The sequence below is a fragment of the Pinus tabuliformis genome, chromosome Q (genome assembly GCF_031772625.1).
Source record: "Pinus tabuliformis cultivar Carrire ecotype Pingquan chromosome Q, CPIR1, whole genome shotgun sequence".
In the NCBI taxonomy this organism is placed as follows: domain Eukaryota; kingdom Viridiplantae; phylum Streptophyta; class Pinopsida; order Pinales; family Pinaceae; genus Pinus; species Pinus tabuliformis.
In genome coordinates this window covers 272791336-272808540 of record NC_142296.1, presented here as the reverse complement: position 1 = coordinate 272808540, position 17205 = coordinate 272791336, and the positions used below count along the sequence as shown (strand labels likewise).

Sequence of the window (17205 nt, the reverse complement as noted above, 5' to 3'; positions counted from 1 at the left end):
GGACTTGTTCCAGTTGATCAAGTGACAGCTACGGCAAGAGCTAGTACTTATGCATATAGCACCGTCGCTTCCAAGTTTGTTATGAACTACCAGGTTGATAAAAGTAAAGAAGGGAGCCCCGGGAGTTACAACATTATTGCTGCAATACTGGAGCCCACCATCTTTTTGGCACCGTTGCCGAGGAAGCGTCAGAGTATTGGTGATTGCTGCTTTTCTTCTATTTTCTACTACAACCTTCTGCTAAGTAGTTTATTTCAGCAAGCGTAGAGTAGATTGTTTCATTTCCATTCTGCAATTTCATTTCCGTAAAAGTAGATTAGACATTTCCTACTTTCATAGATTAGCATTTCAATTCCGCAATTTCATTTATGCAAGCGTAGATTAGCATTTCATTCCTGCAATTTCATTTCAGCAAAATAGATTAGTCCTTTCCTGCTTTCATTTCAATTCCGCATTTTCATTTCAGCAAGATAGATTCTAGTTAGTTGCAGTTCAATCTATTTTAGTTTTGCAGGTACAAGCAGAAAACAAAAAAAAGAAAAGAAGAAGAAGCAAAAAATCAACCAAAAATATTTCCTTGCATGCCTTGTAGGAGTAAAGATAAGTCAAAAAAATGTTTGCACAACACCCCCACTGCTTCACACAGCCAACCTTCTCTCTTCTTCGATGGTTGTGATTAAGAAGGACCCTTAGGCAGAAAACAAGACATATTTGAAGAACCTCTAGGGGAGAAGAAGAAGAAAACATTCCTCTGGAGCAAATGGCTGGAAACAGAAATGTTGGGAGCAGTACCTTTTCTTCCAACTCAATCCTTAGAGGTGAATGTGAGAATCTGTGGGAAGATTGCAAAAGCGAGGTGAGGCAGATGCTTGCCATGCATATCAAAAGATATCGAGAGGAAGCTGAGAGGGCTTTGGTCATATTTTGTCCTAGGTGCACTAGAAAGAATCCTAGGAACGAATGTCCATTGCACTCCATAGAAGTGTGTTTTGTCTGTGAAGAAGACCATCCTATGAATCAGTGCCCTTCCTTTCCTGGACTTAAAGCTGCATATCAGAGAGCCAAAGGAGTCACTGAACCACTCTATTTCATGAACCAAAGGAGGCCACATGGACCCATACCTTACCAGCAGGGAATGTAAGGGACATCCTAAACCTATTACGACCCCTATCAAACCACTTCCATGCCTTCTTGGGGTCCCCCTGCTCATCTTTCCTGGTCCACACCTCCTCCTTGGTCCTTCACATATCCATATCCACCAGCTACTCATCTATTTCACCCCTATGCTCAGCCACAGCCTCAGTGGAATGCACCTCATCAGGGGTGGAGGCCCCGGTACAATACTCCTCCCACTCCTTTTCCTCCACCACCTTCCCAACCACAACCCCATCCACATCCATCTCAAATATACACCCCTACTCAACTACTCGTACCACCATTTCCAAACCCTCACATTGGAGTAGCTCAACCCAATTACAATGCTGAGGCATAACATGTCCAAACAACTCCTCTTGAGCTCAATGATATTCACCATAGCTCAAGAGGAGTATTGCAAAAAAGAGATTATATTGACAGCACTGAAGGATCACATCCAGCAAAAGAAGATTCAAAAGAGGAGATCAAAGAACCATGGGCTGCACTTGATGGAGAGAAGACATCAGAATTAGAGATCAAGAGAGCTCCCTCATGGTTACCATCAAATCCTCCATGTAGTCAAGAGAAAAATCAACAAAAAGAGGAAGATGTGAAGGTCATGGTAGAAGGTGACATGAAACATCATCCAGATCAACAAAAGGACCAAGGATATCAGAGCTATATTGAGATATGGTTCCAGACGGTCACTAAGTTACAGCAATACTCTCTTCCTCGGCTATGTTTGATCCCTTCAAAGTCAGATCATTTGGTCTCTGAAATCTGGATCACTGTCAAAGCATGCATTTCAAGCCTCCACATCATTTTATCTCTAATCTCGATGTGCACATGGCTCCATTGGAAGTATTCTTATACTTGAAAATGATTTTGTTTTTCAAGTAGGGTAGGGTAGGAAAAAATAAAAAATAAAAATAAGAGGAAAATAAAAATCCAAGGTGAAAACCTCCTCAGAGGCGCCTTAGATTGGCTCATTGATTGAAAACCTCCATGAGGCAGTCAATGGGTTGGAAAGAAGAGAAAATAAAAAGAGAATAAGATCCCTGGGTGAAAACCTCCCTTGGAGGCGCCCAGGGCAGGCAATTAGGGTGAAAACCTCCATGAGGTGCCCTAGTTGTTTTCAAAAAAAAAGAGAAAAAAGAAAAATAAACCTAATTTCTACTGAATAATTGCAGGTTGCAGCAAGGACATTGCAGGTTAGGAGGATGGCACAAAACAAGGACAGAGATTTCACCTTCTACAGGAAGTTCTGTGTCTTCTACAGGAAGCCTACAAACAAGCCAAAATCGATCTCAGAAGAGGACCCGAAGGTTGGGAATTGGTCCATGAGGCCTGTAAACATCCCTGTTTCCATCCCTCACCCTTCTCCATCATTTTTCCACCTCATTGTGCTTCTTTTATGAAAACTGTGTTTCTACAGGAAGTTCCTGTAGAAATGACAGGAAGCTAGAAATGGATTTTAAAAAGTAGTTTGGCGAACCTGAGAGCTTCATAAAGGTTTCATAAATCCTCCTGCAATCTTCAAACCCCTCTTCCATCATTTCCATGCCTGCATCATACCCCAAGCTCGTTTTTTCTCACTGTGCAAAAGAACTGCAGAATGTTTTGAAGCAAAAATACATAGAACAGAAATTTGTTTTTTCCCTCACTTGAAAACTGTGCATCCATCTACAAACCCGTTTTATGGGGAGTTGTATAGGGATGATGGCAACATGCCCGAGCAATTTCAGCCAATTCTAGTTCACAGTTTCCAAGAAATTAGCCTCCATCACCTTCATCCATTTTTGCATTTTCTCCATATCCGTGCATCCATTTCAAAACCTGCTTCATGGGGAGATGCATATAGGTGATAGTAACCTACCCAAGCAGTTTCAGTGAATTCTGATCCATGGTTTCTGAGAAATTGACCTCTGTCATCTTCATCTATTTTCAGTTTTTCTCGATATCGGTGCATCCATTGACCAAAATTTTGCTATGGGAGGTTCATAACGATGATAGAAGAATGCTCAGAAAGTTTCAGGTCAATCCAATCTATCGTTTGGGAGCTATAGAGAAAACAAGTTGTTGTCTTGTAAAAATTTAGCATCAACAGCATGAGGGTGCAAATGTGAATGTTGAAGTAGGCTCCTACAGCGTAGGTCCAGCCAAAGGATACCTACACGAGGAAATAAGCCATGTATCAGCAAATAGACCAACATGCATCCACAAAATATGAGCATGCAGCAGCAAAAAGGACCAGGACATTCGACTTCCACATACGTAACTAAACCCATTCCTCTATTGCATGAATGTAATTTAAGAACTGTGTGAACAATGAGATGGTTGAGATTAAACAGGATCGGTGGCCAGCTAACTGGCCACCCTCATCTAGTTCAGACAGTGCCTTGTCCAGTTCTCTAGCACTCAGCCAGATATCATGCAACATACGTGTATAGTCAACTCACGTGAAATTTAAAAAACAGGTAGTGTTGGCTATTTAAACTCCAGTGAGATTGATGGACGTGATTACAGGCAGAGAACAAATAGTCTGACGAACGTGATGGACGTGATTAGTGGTGGTTGTTTAAACGGTCTGCATGGGGCCAACGTGCACTTGGCCAGCTCACCCTCCATCAACGGAAGTCTCCATAAACAGCCAATCGAACTCTCACCTCTGTTGTTTCCATTTTATCATCGTCCCTACAGCTGCAACAAGCTCCATACCAGCTCCATAGCAGTGAACCAGTCTTTCTCAGCCATTTTTTTAAAAAACCCTCCTACTTATCGGCATTCTACAGGAAGCACAGTTTCGTTCTACAGGAAACGAGAGCCTTCTACAGGAAAGGCAGAACAGCTACGGAGCAGGAAAACCTGGGATTTTCATTGAATTTGGAGCTCCATACGAGGTAGGCTTGAAAAAACTCCTCTATGCATGGTATGTTTGTGCAAGGTGGTGAATTGAATGGCATCAGATTGGAAAATCAGAGGAAAAGTCTGCTTGCACATTGAAAAAAGTGAAAAGTCTGCCTGCATATTTTCTGAGTTCTACACAGTTCTTTTTTTTCCCTCTGCATTCAAAGTCTGTCTTCTTCTTTCTCACCTTCTTCTGAAAAGAGAGATGCAACCATAGGAACTAAGCCTGTGTGAAAGAATGAATTTGCAAGACTGTCCACTTTCTGAAAGAAAAAAACTGTGTTATTTGTTCTCTGATCTGTCAAAAAAATTGATTTCTTTTCAAAAACTAAGAAGAAAATTCAGGTTGGAAAAGTTTGAAGCGAGGAAAAATTGCAAGTTGCTGTTGTGAAAAACACAAAAATTCCAAGAGCAGTAACAGGTTCTACAAGAGGGGCAATGAGCTGTCTTTTTTTAGAAGAAAACATGGGTTTTTGTAAAATTTCTGGATTCAAGAGGTAGGTTCCATGCATACCTACCTTGATCATCAATATGTGGAAGGAATGATATCATTTTAAGGAAGGATTAAACCTGAAAAAGAAGAGTAATTGCATTCAAAATTTCTGCCTGTTTAAAAAAAAAAAAAAAAAAGAAGAAAACAAATAGTTTTATTTGTTGCATGTTTTTGCAAAAGAAGTGATGCAATTTTAGGGAAGAATCAAGCCTGAAGAAGGTGAGAAAACCAATGGTGAAGGAACACAGGACATTCAAGCACAGAAAGAATAGAAAGAAAAAGGGGAAATGGGCCAGATTTCTGAGCCTAAAACAAAGGAAGAAACAGCAGCAAAAACACCAAGGGAAAAGAGGATGCAGAGTAGGACAGAGAAGGCCGAAAAATCCCAAATGAAGGCTGCCACAACCAAAGTAGGCACGCTAAAACAAAAGGAAAAGACACACCTTGAGATCTCAGCAACACACACAGAAACAGTTGACACAGGGATTTCTACAGGAAGCAAGGAAAAAGAACAACAAGAGGGAAATCACCTGAGATATTGGCAAGGGAGGCAGCAGCTGTGCTTGCTGCATTAAGCACACCTGCAAAACAAAAAGAAAAGAGAGAAAGGTAGGCCTTCATGTATTTTAAGGCCAAGAAAAGCACAAGATTCCAAACAAGCAGAATAGGAGGAATAGTGGAAGGAAATGGACAAGAAGACAAAATTTTATGGCACACATGAGTAGACTACATCAGAAGCTTGGGATGATAAGGAGGCCACCAGGGCCATCAGAGATAAAGAGATAGATTAGTTGCTCAGAGGATGAGCAACACTTTCAGTAGGGGGTGATGATGAGCCCCAGAAATGAGTAATTATATGGGCTCATTCAGCCTCCTAATTCGACTTAATCCACTATTCTCATTAGTTTATTGCATGTTTTTGATTATATTTATGCTAATAGAGTGAATTGGGTTAGTCATTATGCCAACAAGTCTAATGTGTGCTTTATGCAGTATTTTTGGTCAATTTTGAGACAAAATCAAAGGTTTAAATGAGCACTTGGTAGCCAAATTCGTGGAAGAACAAGGGGGAGGATTTGTAGGAAGGTGTCCCCTTCATTTATGAGCCCTTACCTCAAATTCTCCATCAAAAACTCGAAGCATAAGGGGCAGCCAAGCAAGTCAAGTAGGATTGCTGTTAACTGCAAGTTTTGGCAGTCAAGTCCCTAAAGTTTAGGAGGACTGTTGGGGTCCTCAATTTGTATAAATAAGAAGGCTAAGGGCCTCATTTGGAGTTAGCCAGTTTGTAGTTCGATTTTAGGAGGAGTTATTCATATGTTAGTTAGATTTTAGTCAGTAGGTTAGCTCTGCATTTCAGCACATTTTCAAGCTTTTTCTTGTGGACAGTTTTTGGGATGTAACTATTATTTTGATCAATAAAGATGAATCTAGCTTTGCACCAGCTCTAATCTTCCTTAGGAGACTGTAGCTCTTGGGGTTGGGCCCAACCCAAGTGCCCAGTACCTCCTTTGTGTACTTTTATGTGTCTTTGTTGCATTCTTAGAATAAAATCTGTTATTTAGGTTAAAATCTTGTTTTGATATTTAGGTTGCTTTTGATGATTGAAATATCTTTTCATGCTTCAGGTTGATTTGATAGTTTGGTAAGGGAAAAGATCTTCATAAAAATCCATCAAGAAGCCCTTGATCTCACCTCTCCCTCCTTGGGACCATGAGCTGAGACCAAGGTGTCCTTGCTGCCATTAAAACATTGTTCTTGCTTCTTTATGCAATTTCTAGTGTTAGATTCTTAGTTGCAAAAGTTAGTACCAGTTGTGATTACATGCTTAGATCCATTCTTTCTTGGTTTCCATAGTTGATTTACATGATTTGCTGCCACTAAACTTCTGTTCATCATGCTTATGGTTTCTAGGTCAAATTAGGTTAAAGTAGCTAGATCTTTGGTTTTCTTAGTCTTTGTTTGATTAGTTTTGAAAAATAACGTGCAGAGCACCTGTGAAACCTCCTCCCCTACCCTTACTCCATCAATAAAACCTACTTCTTCGTCTAACTCAGATTCTTTCCTTTCATTTGCCACATTTTCCCACTTTGCCCTAATTTCTGCATTCTTGTGCATCCTTGCTCCCTCCATACTTGAACCAAATCCGATCGCCTTAACCACTCCTCATCCTCATTCACCAAGTCCTAGACCTCCTCAAACCCTTATCTCACCTCCATACCCACTTCTTCACCTTCTTTCCACCATCAGCTCTTCAAAATTCCCTTTCGAAACATCCTGTAGAAGCTATAGTACATCTTGTAGAACCCTTGCAGACTTCTTGTAGAAGCTCACGAAAGCAGTTTCTCGAGATCTAATCACTGTGAAACTCTTTGGAAGGGTGCTAGGGACCCCTTAGGCCCTCTTCTCACCTTCCCAACCTCCTGAAAGTGCCTACCCCATTTCCTTTCGCCAATCAACCTCTGCACAGTCAAAAGAGTTAAAGCACATGCATAATAATTCTACAAAATTACTCAAAAATGAAAAAAGATGTTTTTTCCAGATTTTACTTCAGAAGTAGCTCAGTCACATGCATTTTACCTTTCCAAGAGTCAATGGCATCCATTTCCACCACTTTCATCTCTCTTCTTGCACCAGTAGGGTTAGTCGGTAAAACTAGGGTTTGCTAGGGTTTGCATTTCCTTTAAACTTTTCGCTTCATTTTGCAAGTAGATTAGCCTCCTTTGAGTTAGCTTTCGTCCATCATATTTAAAATCGTCTTCTAAGAGCTCATAGAAGTTGGCTTAAGCTCCTAGTGGACTTGTGCCAGCTGATCAAGTGACAGTTGCGACAAGAGCTAGTACTTGTGCATATAGCACCATCGCTTCCAAGTTTGTTACGAACTATCGGTTTGATAAAAGTAAAGAAGGGAGCCCTAGGAGTTACAACATTATTGCTGCAATACTGGAGCCCACCAAAGGGCATGAAGTTAACATGGCAAGAAATCATGGATATGCTTGCAGGAGACTTCGAGAAAGACTTAGAAGATTGGTAGGTGTATGTCAATATCCACCGGTTAGGCTTACATAAGGTTGCATGTAGGTACTTTGCATTCCCATGTGCCGATGTCATCCACTACATTGTCTCACACACAGATCTTGAAACTAGGATATTGAGCAGTGATAGTGGAACACAACTTGCTACCTTTAGGATGAAGAATTATCATCAGATGTATCACATACCTCGGCCAGTGAACTGCATGGATGAACTTTTCTATGCCACCCACAACTATGTAAACAACAAATTTCAGATCCACGCACAATCATGTTTACAAGAGAAAGTCACTCAGGAAGACCTGACAGTTCTATATCATCTTTGCATGCAGATTGTATGGTCAAGAGAGCACGAAGACCTTTCCAAGAATTGGGTGGTTGTGTTTGACCAGTTGGTGGATGATGGAATACCATTCAAATAATCAGATTTGTTAGCTCATCGGTTGAAATTCCATGTGACTAATGCCTAGAATATGCTGAAGGATATGTCCCCATCTTTACTTGATGCAGTCTATGTGCAACATTAGTTTCCTGTCATGGGTTGGATGTAGACACCACAAGAGAATGCCATGAATATTTATGGCAAGTTGCTTTTTTAGTGTAGCTACCGAGGAGTTATGGTGAGGCTAGCTAACCATTTCATCACCTCAGTGAATGATTCGATCTTTGGACGAGATCCACCTTCCATGTCCCAAGAAGCAATAGAAGAATCACTTAACATTGCAAATTGTTATGCCTCACCTAGTGGCACCTTCATCAAGATGTTTGGTGGAGAGAAGCCTCTACATGTTCTACCAAGGTTTTCCATGGACAAGTTGGTCATGAAAGAGGTCCCATATCACATCTCCACAGGGTTATCAGCAAGACTGCATAGGAGGAAAAAGTCACCATGGACTTCTCCTCCTTTGCTGATTAGATTGTATGAGATTAAGAGCTCGAAAGATGCAGATGTCGAAGCCAAGGATATAGTGAAGTATTTGTTCAACAATTGAGATTACAATTCGTATGATCCCCACAAGATTTGCAAGAACCACTGTGCAAGAGTGTATTATCCATGGATCCATAGACATGTCAATGGGTAGAGGAGGACTCTTGGAGGTATTGTTACAATGACTCCAAGCTCAATGAACCAGTAAAAATAGCCACATATTGGAACGCTTCTCTGCAAGCAGCAACATCGTGGGAAAAAACAACAACAATAGCAATAAGAAACAAACCAATGCAAGAAAATGGTAAGAGGAGGATTACTAAGAACCCAAAGGCTGAGCAAAGGTACAATTTCAGAGAAGATCCTCTCATTGAGAAAGCAGCTTTGGCAGTGGAGGAAAAGAGGCAGCAACGCATAAATAGAGCAGAGCAAAGGAAGAGAGAGAAGAAAAGGTTGGAGGAAGCAGAAAGGAAGTTGTAGGAAACAGAGAAGAAGTTGAAAGAAGAGAAGGAGATAAGAAGGAGAGAGAGGGAAGAGAATCATAAATAGGAATAGGAGGAAGGGAAAAGAGCGATCATAGAGAAAAGTGCACTCATACAGGTTGAGGAGTCAGAACAACCAGAAAATGAAGAAGAGGGTGAGCAAATGTAGGATCGAGAGCTTGATGAGCAGATTGAATAAATGGTTGAAGCAATGGACATGGATCTGGGACAGGAGCCACAGGACCAAGATACTAACCTCACACCAGGAGAATCTTAGGTTGCCCCACAGTCTACGCCACCTATAATATTAGAACCAGTCGCGAGTAAGAAAGGAGAGGTTTCTCTCCTTGATGATGATCCGATGATGGACGTGTAAAGTCTTTCATTTGATGAGTTGCAGTAGAGGATTGTATAGGCATGTAGAAAGAATTTCCCAGATGATCATGCATCACCTGCATTCATGAAGGAAAGGGTGATAATGCTAGATGTCAGGAAGCATTTAGTCACCATGGTTGATGCCACTATGTCTTATGTAGGAGGCACAAGCTCAAATCTCAAGTTCTTATTAGTAGAGAATGAATACATGGCTAAGAACTTGCAAGCACCCAGGAAGAAAGTAGAATAATCTGCAGGATCGGCAATTCCATAAACAAGGAAGGTGATACTTGCTGAAGTATTAGCTCTTGAGGCCACCATGCAGAAACTCTATAATGGATTTTTCACTGTGCATAAGGTGGATGTCCATCCATTTGGCTTTCAGCGGTGGAGCAGAAAGATTGTCTAGACTCTTAGAGGCATACACACTATTATCGCCCATGTGTAGGAATGGACAATGAGATACAAAGGAGCCCCACTTTACTTTCCCAAGATGATAAAGCCACAGGAAGAGCTAAAAAAAGAAAAAATCCAAATGTAGATCCAGAAAAATGAGCATCTCACCCCATTCATCAGTAACATATAGGCTTCATATGCATGGTTGTTCAACAATTTTGATGTGATGGTGAGGACGCACAAGGTCATGTCTATCAGTTCCCTCATCACAGCCAAGGAGAAGAACCAAGTCTGACTAGAGATTGACAGTTACATGGAGTAGCTTAGGCGAGAAGCCACCACCGATGACTTGGAGATGAGCACAGCAAACATGCAGAGGTACATCGGTGGCCATACCCTAGTGAAGACCATGTTGCACATGCTTCAAGATGAGTTGGATAAATGCTCCTAGATCATATACCCACAAGCTATGGAGATAAGAGTATGCTACAAGAAAGACACTATCAAGCAGTATGGGGACACAATAACACATTACCAATCTTGGTATTAGTATGTCATCGAGAGTCATCAGTTGGATGTTTCCAAGTTGGTATTCCCCCAGACTTCTAAGTCATAGTGTTGTGTCATGTCTAGTTGTCTCTAGCCTATTTTTCTCACATGGGTACATGTGGAAATTGTATATTATTTGTGAATATATTGTAAGTGAAATTCCAAGTGTCGTTTGTGGAATTTGAACAGTCACTTTGTAATGTGATGAGTTATTGTAAAGAGGTTGAAGAGTTACGAGGGTAGTCAAAGAGTCAAAGGGGAACGTCAAGGGTCACAAACACTTGGTTATAAATAGAACCTCATAACTCATAGAACAACCTTTTGGGAGCCAAGATTTTGGCTAGGCTTAGGCATAGAGAAGGCTTGGGAGTATTGTGATGAGCCTTGGCTTCTTCACAACATAGAGCGAGTATAGTTCTTTAGAGGAGAAGGTGTTAATGACTGTAATGTTCCACTATTGGGACTGGTGGCTGTCAATGTGGTATGTATGGATGGAAATTTCACTTAATAATAATATAACTAAGCTATCAAATTTTCATGCATATGTTTTTATTGTAGTTGGACTATTCTCGTTTCTTTAGAAATATATGTTGTTTAAATTATGCATTTTCTTATGAACTATTTTTTTTGCAATTGTATGAATCTGGTTGAAGGCATGTTGTTAGATTAACCCGTCACTTTGTTTTGTGGACTACTCCACATTGTAGTTACGATGTCATTCCACTCATGTGTTCCTTTCAGGTTGCGTGCTATTACAAGCTTCTAGGGGATACACTTCATTTTCCCCTCCATGTGTTAGAACCCCCATGCATCTCACTTGACTCACTGAAAGGTCATGCATTTCCTTCTAACCAAGGTCATCATACTTATCTTTACGCGCTACCACGGTCAAGGCACTACATTACCACCCACAGCTAGGAATTCTACTCCAAATGGTCTGAGGTCTAGTTGGAACTTCTTACGGGTGAGATCCCCTTGAGTGTTGGTGGGTCCAGCACCATCAACATTTGTGGCGCTAGAAGGAGGTCCAGATGACAATATGAGCCCTCAAAGCTTGTTTTGAACCTCTGCACATCATTCATGACTTACATCACAATCTCAACCCTGACATGTTTTTCTCACACTCATGATTTTGAAGTGTCATAGGACGTTATCGATGACTTGTCATGAATTAAATGGTGAAGGCAGAAAAACCCTGTTAAGACACAAAATTTCCTTTTTCATCTTTTGTGACAGGAATGAAGTCCCCTCGAATGACATTGCATGTAGTTTGTTTGCCTACATGTTTGAATGGAGCGTTAAGCAATGGTGTATCACATTGCCCACATCCTCGATTCACTCTTTCAATCACATGGTCAGAGAGTTAGGCTATGCTTTCTTTTGTTTTGATCATAAAGCACTTAATAGAAAAATATTAAAATGACAAAAGGCACATGATGGATATGTAGCACAATTTTATCAATGCTTTAGTCATCTTTGTTTTGAATTTCCGGGTGATGAAGTTGAATAGGAAAGGTTTAAGTATCTTCTTCACATATCCAACAGTCCACACAAGTTAGAATCTTTCAAAATTTTCCCAGCATACCTTGGTTTTAGAGATTCTAAATCTGAGATGGGTAAGGCTATTGTCATAAGTGACTCTCTGTCCTCTTCTCATCAAACAACTCTAGCTTCGTAGGACGAGGTGGGAGAAGTTGTGAATCTACCTGTTGAACTGTCACCTCATCCAACTCCACCTGCTCTATATTTTTGAGTTGTAAGCGTGATGGTTGTCATGTGGTCTCATCTCCTCGACCTCCATATTATGGTTCTTTTGATCCTCAATATTTTGGTTTCTTGTGTTCATCCATTCCAGATTCCACATGTCATGTTCACAAGGATCAAGTTATAGGCGTAGTTGGTGTTGAGTAGGCAACCTGCACTATCATTTTTTATGAGTACGTGTGGGAATCTTAAGGAGAAGCTATGGGTAAGGATGACCTTCTTCTATGGGTGCCTCGTCCGTGTTATCCTAACATGTTCTATGATTTTTCCATTTCTGATTTTTCTTGTGAAAATTTATCGCTAGATGTTTCTACTTCTGATCATTCACATAATGCTTAGGATATTAGTTTGTCCTTCAATTGTGAAAAGGAAAAATATTTCTCCCCGAATCTACTTGACCTCTCATCTTTCATTTGTGGAAATTTAGAGGGTGAAAATTTTTGTTACTCATAAACCCCTCTATATGAATCGTTAGATCATGAGGATGTTGATGTCTGTCTCGCAGTTTCTGATCATGGTGGTCATGATAGTTTTACTCATTCATTTGATCATGATTCTGATTCGCCTATTGTTGATCTTTCTAATCCACCAGTCTTTGAAGATCAATATTTTGGTGAAGTGGAAACCCCTCATGTTGTTGAGGCACTTGAGCCCGAGCTAATGGTTATGTCAGGTTCTTGTAGCCTTGATGTTAGTTCCACTTTCAATCAGAAATCTATTGAATCACCCCAGGCTCCTCATCACTCCCTTGTTCACATTAAAAATCAATCAAGTTTACAAATTTCGCATCCTCCACCAGAATCACATGACCCTATTTCTCATGCATTGGAGGCATCATATGTAGTAAACACTGTGGTGAAACAAAAAACATTCTTCCTGCTTCATGTTTGCTTGTTTGTCACGCTCGAAAGAGTGTACATCCTTGTTGTATACGTGCAATGTGACACAACACCATGATACGTCAGCAAGGTGCCTTTCATGTGTTTTCAATATTTTCTTTTCTGTAGACACATTCAAACTTCAAATGTTCTGGTTTGCATTTTTTTCTTTCTTTTTTATTGATTGGCTTGAATATCTTTATTGTGAGTCATGCCGTCATGCACATGGGTCAACCAATGCACCAATGGCTGCATTGGAAATATCACTTCACGTGAGTAGGCCCATGCTCTTCTTAGCTTAGGAGTAGTAGCATTTTCTATCATGTTTTCTTCTCCTTACTTTTTTGCTTTCTTTTACTTCTTTCCTTTGCTTGCTTATTTGTTTATGCACCCATAGGATTGGTTTCCCCATGAAACCATGTTTAGCTTCTTGTGACAAGTAGGGTGAAATACAAGACGAAATGTACAACTATCAACATTTGGATATTTTTTTATTGCCTCTCTTTATGAATATCTTGCATTTCTTTTAGTCGATGATACCCTAATGGAAAATAATTTTCTTTTAGAGTGATTCTTGGTGAAATTAGAACGCTTGCACTTTTAAGTAGTCTACCTACTCTAATCGGTTTTCTATTTTCGGTTCACCCTTGTCAACTCAGTAAAGTAGAGTAAGGTGAGGGGAAAAACCTTAACAAGTATGTCAGAGGTATATATAAACATCCTTCTCTGAAGGGACAACCTCATATGCTCTCAATAATTTGGGATCCCTTTTCCACCTCATGAAATAAATAAGTTCCTATGCACAATTCTTTGAAAAATGAAAAATGAAAAAATAAAATAAAGGAAAAAGAACAGAAAGGCTTCCTGCACAGGGAGGTGAATATAGTAACTCCACCAGGGTACTCTCTCTACTCGCTGGAAGTGGAGAAATGCTTGTATTCCTAAAGTGACCTTGCCAGGGTATTGTCCAGGCTTGCTGGCAGCAGAGCAACACCAGAGATGAAACTAAAACTTTGACAGTCTATATTACTTGTACATCAATATACCCCTCATCCCCAATTGAAAAAAACTCAGTTGGCTTTCCTTGGTATGCTTGCTACTGATAAAGATAATGTTAGGGACTATATCTTTAACTCAAGCTAGTAAATAAACCATGACGATCAAAGAATCAAACAATACTTCCGGAAGAGTTAGATACCTCCAGAAGAGTTAGACTCGCTTTACATAAGACAAGGTTCATACAGAGAATTGGAGTTCTACAAGTGTGTCACCAATGTTGTAGCAACTACAAAATTCCCTCCAAAATTTTTCCTACGCTTCGTTTTCGAGTCTCTCTCCTCAAAGCACAGCAGATCATCTTATGCTAACCCAGGTACTTGTGATTTAATTGAGTTTTACCTTCTTCTTACGTCTTGTATTTTCCAACTTTCTTTATTATCTAACTTGTAAGCCAATCTCTTGACTTGGTTTCAACCTGTTTCTAGGCCTCCCTTAGAGAATTGTGGAATCCTTAAGGGAAACTAGCCTTTAGTCTAAGAATTGCACAATCCAAGGCTGCAGTGAGCCTTCAGCTCCGAAACTGCATAGGGCCATCTAACAGCTTGCCTTCAATTGGGAAAATCCACAGAGCATGAGAGGTAGCTTGAGCCACTCAACCCAGGAATTGTGCAGAAGATTTCCCTCAGCACCTTCCCAATGCATGAGCTAGGGAGTTGTCCTGTTTCCCCGGGAATTGCGCAATCTCTCCGTGAATGCATGGAAGAGTTTTCTTGAAAAAGAAAAAATAAAAAATAAAAAAAGAATCCCTAAAAAATAGGGGTCTATTTTTAGCAGTTGGAGTTACACTTGAGTTATTTTTGTAAATAGCCTCCATGTGTCGCTTTTTCCTAGATTTTTTTCCTTCACATCATAAAGCCTAAATCGAAAAAATCTGTTTAACGAATGCCCACAAAGCTCATTTTCACATTTGATCTTGGAGCTCTGGCATTCCCAAGGAGATCTAGGAACCTTTGGCACAGTCATCGCAACTCTTCCAGGTAAGTCCTTATTTTCTAGTCGTTTTCTTCTTTTTCTATCACTTTTGTTCACTTGGCTGGTGAGAGTGTTGTTTTAACCATTTTAACAAATGAATACTCATGTTTTTATTTGTTTCAGCTTGTAGAAGTGTTTGTTTTAAGTTTTGCATTGGATTTCCCAAGTGTTGCATGAAAATCCCAATTTTTGCACTAACGGTCGCAGTTACGGTGACCCTCTCCATATGCTTCATTGTTATTCATTTTGATTGATTCCTACACTCATTTTGTTTGCATGAATCATCATTCATTCATATCTACACCCACCTTGAGTTCTACTTTCATATCTCCTCATTTTCATGTTGTCATTGGGTAGATCTATGCTACCTTGGCCCGAAACTAGCTCTTCCTAGGAATGTACTGCACATTTATGGATGTCAATGTTATGCCTTAGCTTCATGAATTGTGAAGAGGCTGCCAAAGCCTAGCTCCAACTGCAAACTACGTAGCTCCAAGAGCCATTCCTAAACCTTGGTCATTGGGATTATGCAATGCACAGTCCCAACTGGCCTAAGCCTGACTGAATTGCACATTGTGTAGTTCCAGTCAACAACACCTCCCCATTGGTAGTTGGGACAGTGCAATGTGATGAACCAGCTGGAAGTCAGTCACCTCTGAGAGCAGTATTGTGCAATTCTTCCCAACAGTTTCTCGGTTCATTTTTTGGTATGTTCTTGAAGTGATTTTGGTTTCACACTAATATTTGCATTCTATAAGTTTCCTCTCTTTCTCTATGTACAACATTTGTTGAGGAACTCTCCACAGTTACAAGTATCATGGCTTCCAAGAGAGCTGCATCAAAGCATATTATTGAATGTAGCACTGGGGATGCAATTGAGTAGGTATCAGTGTGTTTACCAGTTTATGTAGAGACTCAACAATTCATTGAGAAGGGCATGAAGTTAACATGGCAGGAAATGAAGGATATCTTTGTAGGAGACTTCAAGGAAGACCTATAAGATCGACAGGTGTATGTCAATATCCACTGGTCAGGCTTACATAAGGTTGCATGAAGGTACCCCACATTCCCATGTGCAGACATCACCCAATGGATTATCTCACACACAGATCCTGAGACTATTACATTGAGCAATTCTAGTGGAATAGAGCTTGCTACCTTGAGGACAAATAATTATCATCAGATGTATCACTTACGTAAGTTGGTGAACCACATGGATAAACTTTTCTATCCCACCCATAGCTATGTGAACAATAGAGATATTATAAAGCACTCAGTGAAGAATTCATCAAAGCTTAGATCCATGCCCAATCATGTTTACAAGACAAAGTCATGTAGGAAGGCCTACCCGTTCTTGATCATATTTTAATGCAGATTGTATGGTTAAGAAAGCATGGAGACCTTTCCACAAAATAGGGTGGTTGTGTTGGACGAGTTGGTGAATGATGGAAAACCATTCAATTGGTTGGCTTTGTTGGCTTATCAGTTGAAAATCCATGTGACTAATGCACAGAATCCACCCAAGGATGACCAAGTAAGATTCTACATGTCTGCCTATTTACTTTATGAAATTTGTGCCCAAAATCAACTTCCTGGCATGGGTTGGATGTGAACACCACATGAGCATGCCATCAATATTTATTGCAATTTGCTTTTTGAGTCCAACTACCAAGGATTTATGGTGAGGCTAGCTAACCATTTCATCACCCTAGTGTACAAGTTAATCTTTGAACACGATCCACCTTGCATGTCCCAAGAAGTGATGGAGGCATTAATTAACAATGTAGATTGGTATTCCTCACCCAGTGGCACCTTCATCAGGATGTTTGGTGGAGAGAAGCCTCTACATGTTCTACCAAGGTTTGCCATAGACAAGTTGGTCATGTAAGAGGTCGCATATCACATCTCCATAGGGTTATCCAAAGGACTACATAGGAGGAACAAGGCACGATCACCTGTTCTTCCTCTACAGATTAGATTGTATGAGATTAAGAGCTTGAAAGATGCAGATGTGGAAGCCAAGGAGATAGCAAATTATGAGTTTTGCACTAGAGATTACAATCCATATGATCCCCACGATATTTTCAAGAACCACTGTGAGAGAGTTTATTATCCATGGATCCATGGGGAATGTCAATGGGTAGAGGAAGACTCCTGGAGGTATTGTTACAACCACTCCAAGCTCAATGAACCAGTTGGCATAACCACAAAATGGAAAGCTGCTTTGCAGGAAGTAGCA

At 40.3% G+C, this 17205-nt stretch overlaps 1 pseudogene; it reads right to left on the bottom strand.

The window, feature by feature from the left end:
* Nucleotides 1-4605: 4605 nt before the first annotated feature.
* The window catches only part of LOC149219259 (uncharacterized), a 33982-nt pseudogene continuing 21382 nt past the window's right edge, over nt 4606-17205 (bottom strand).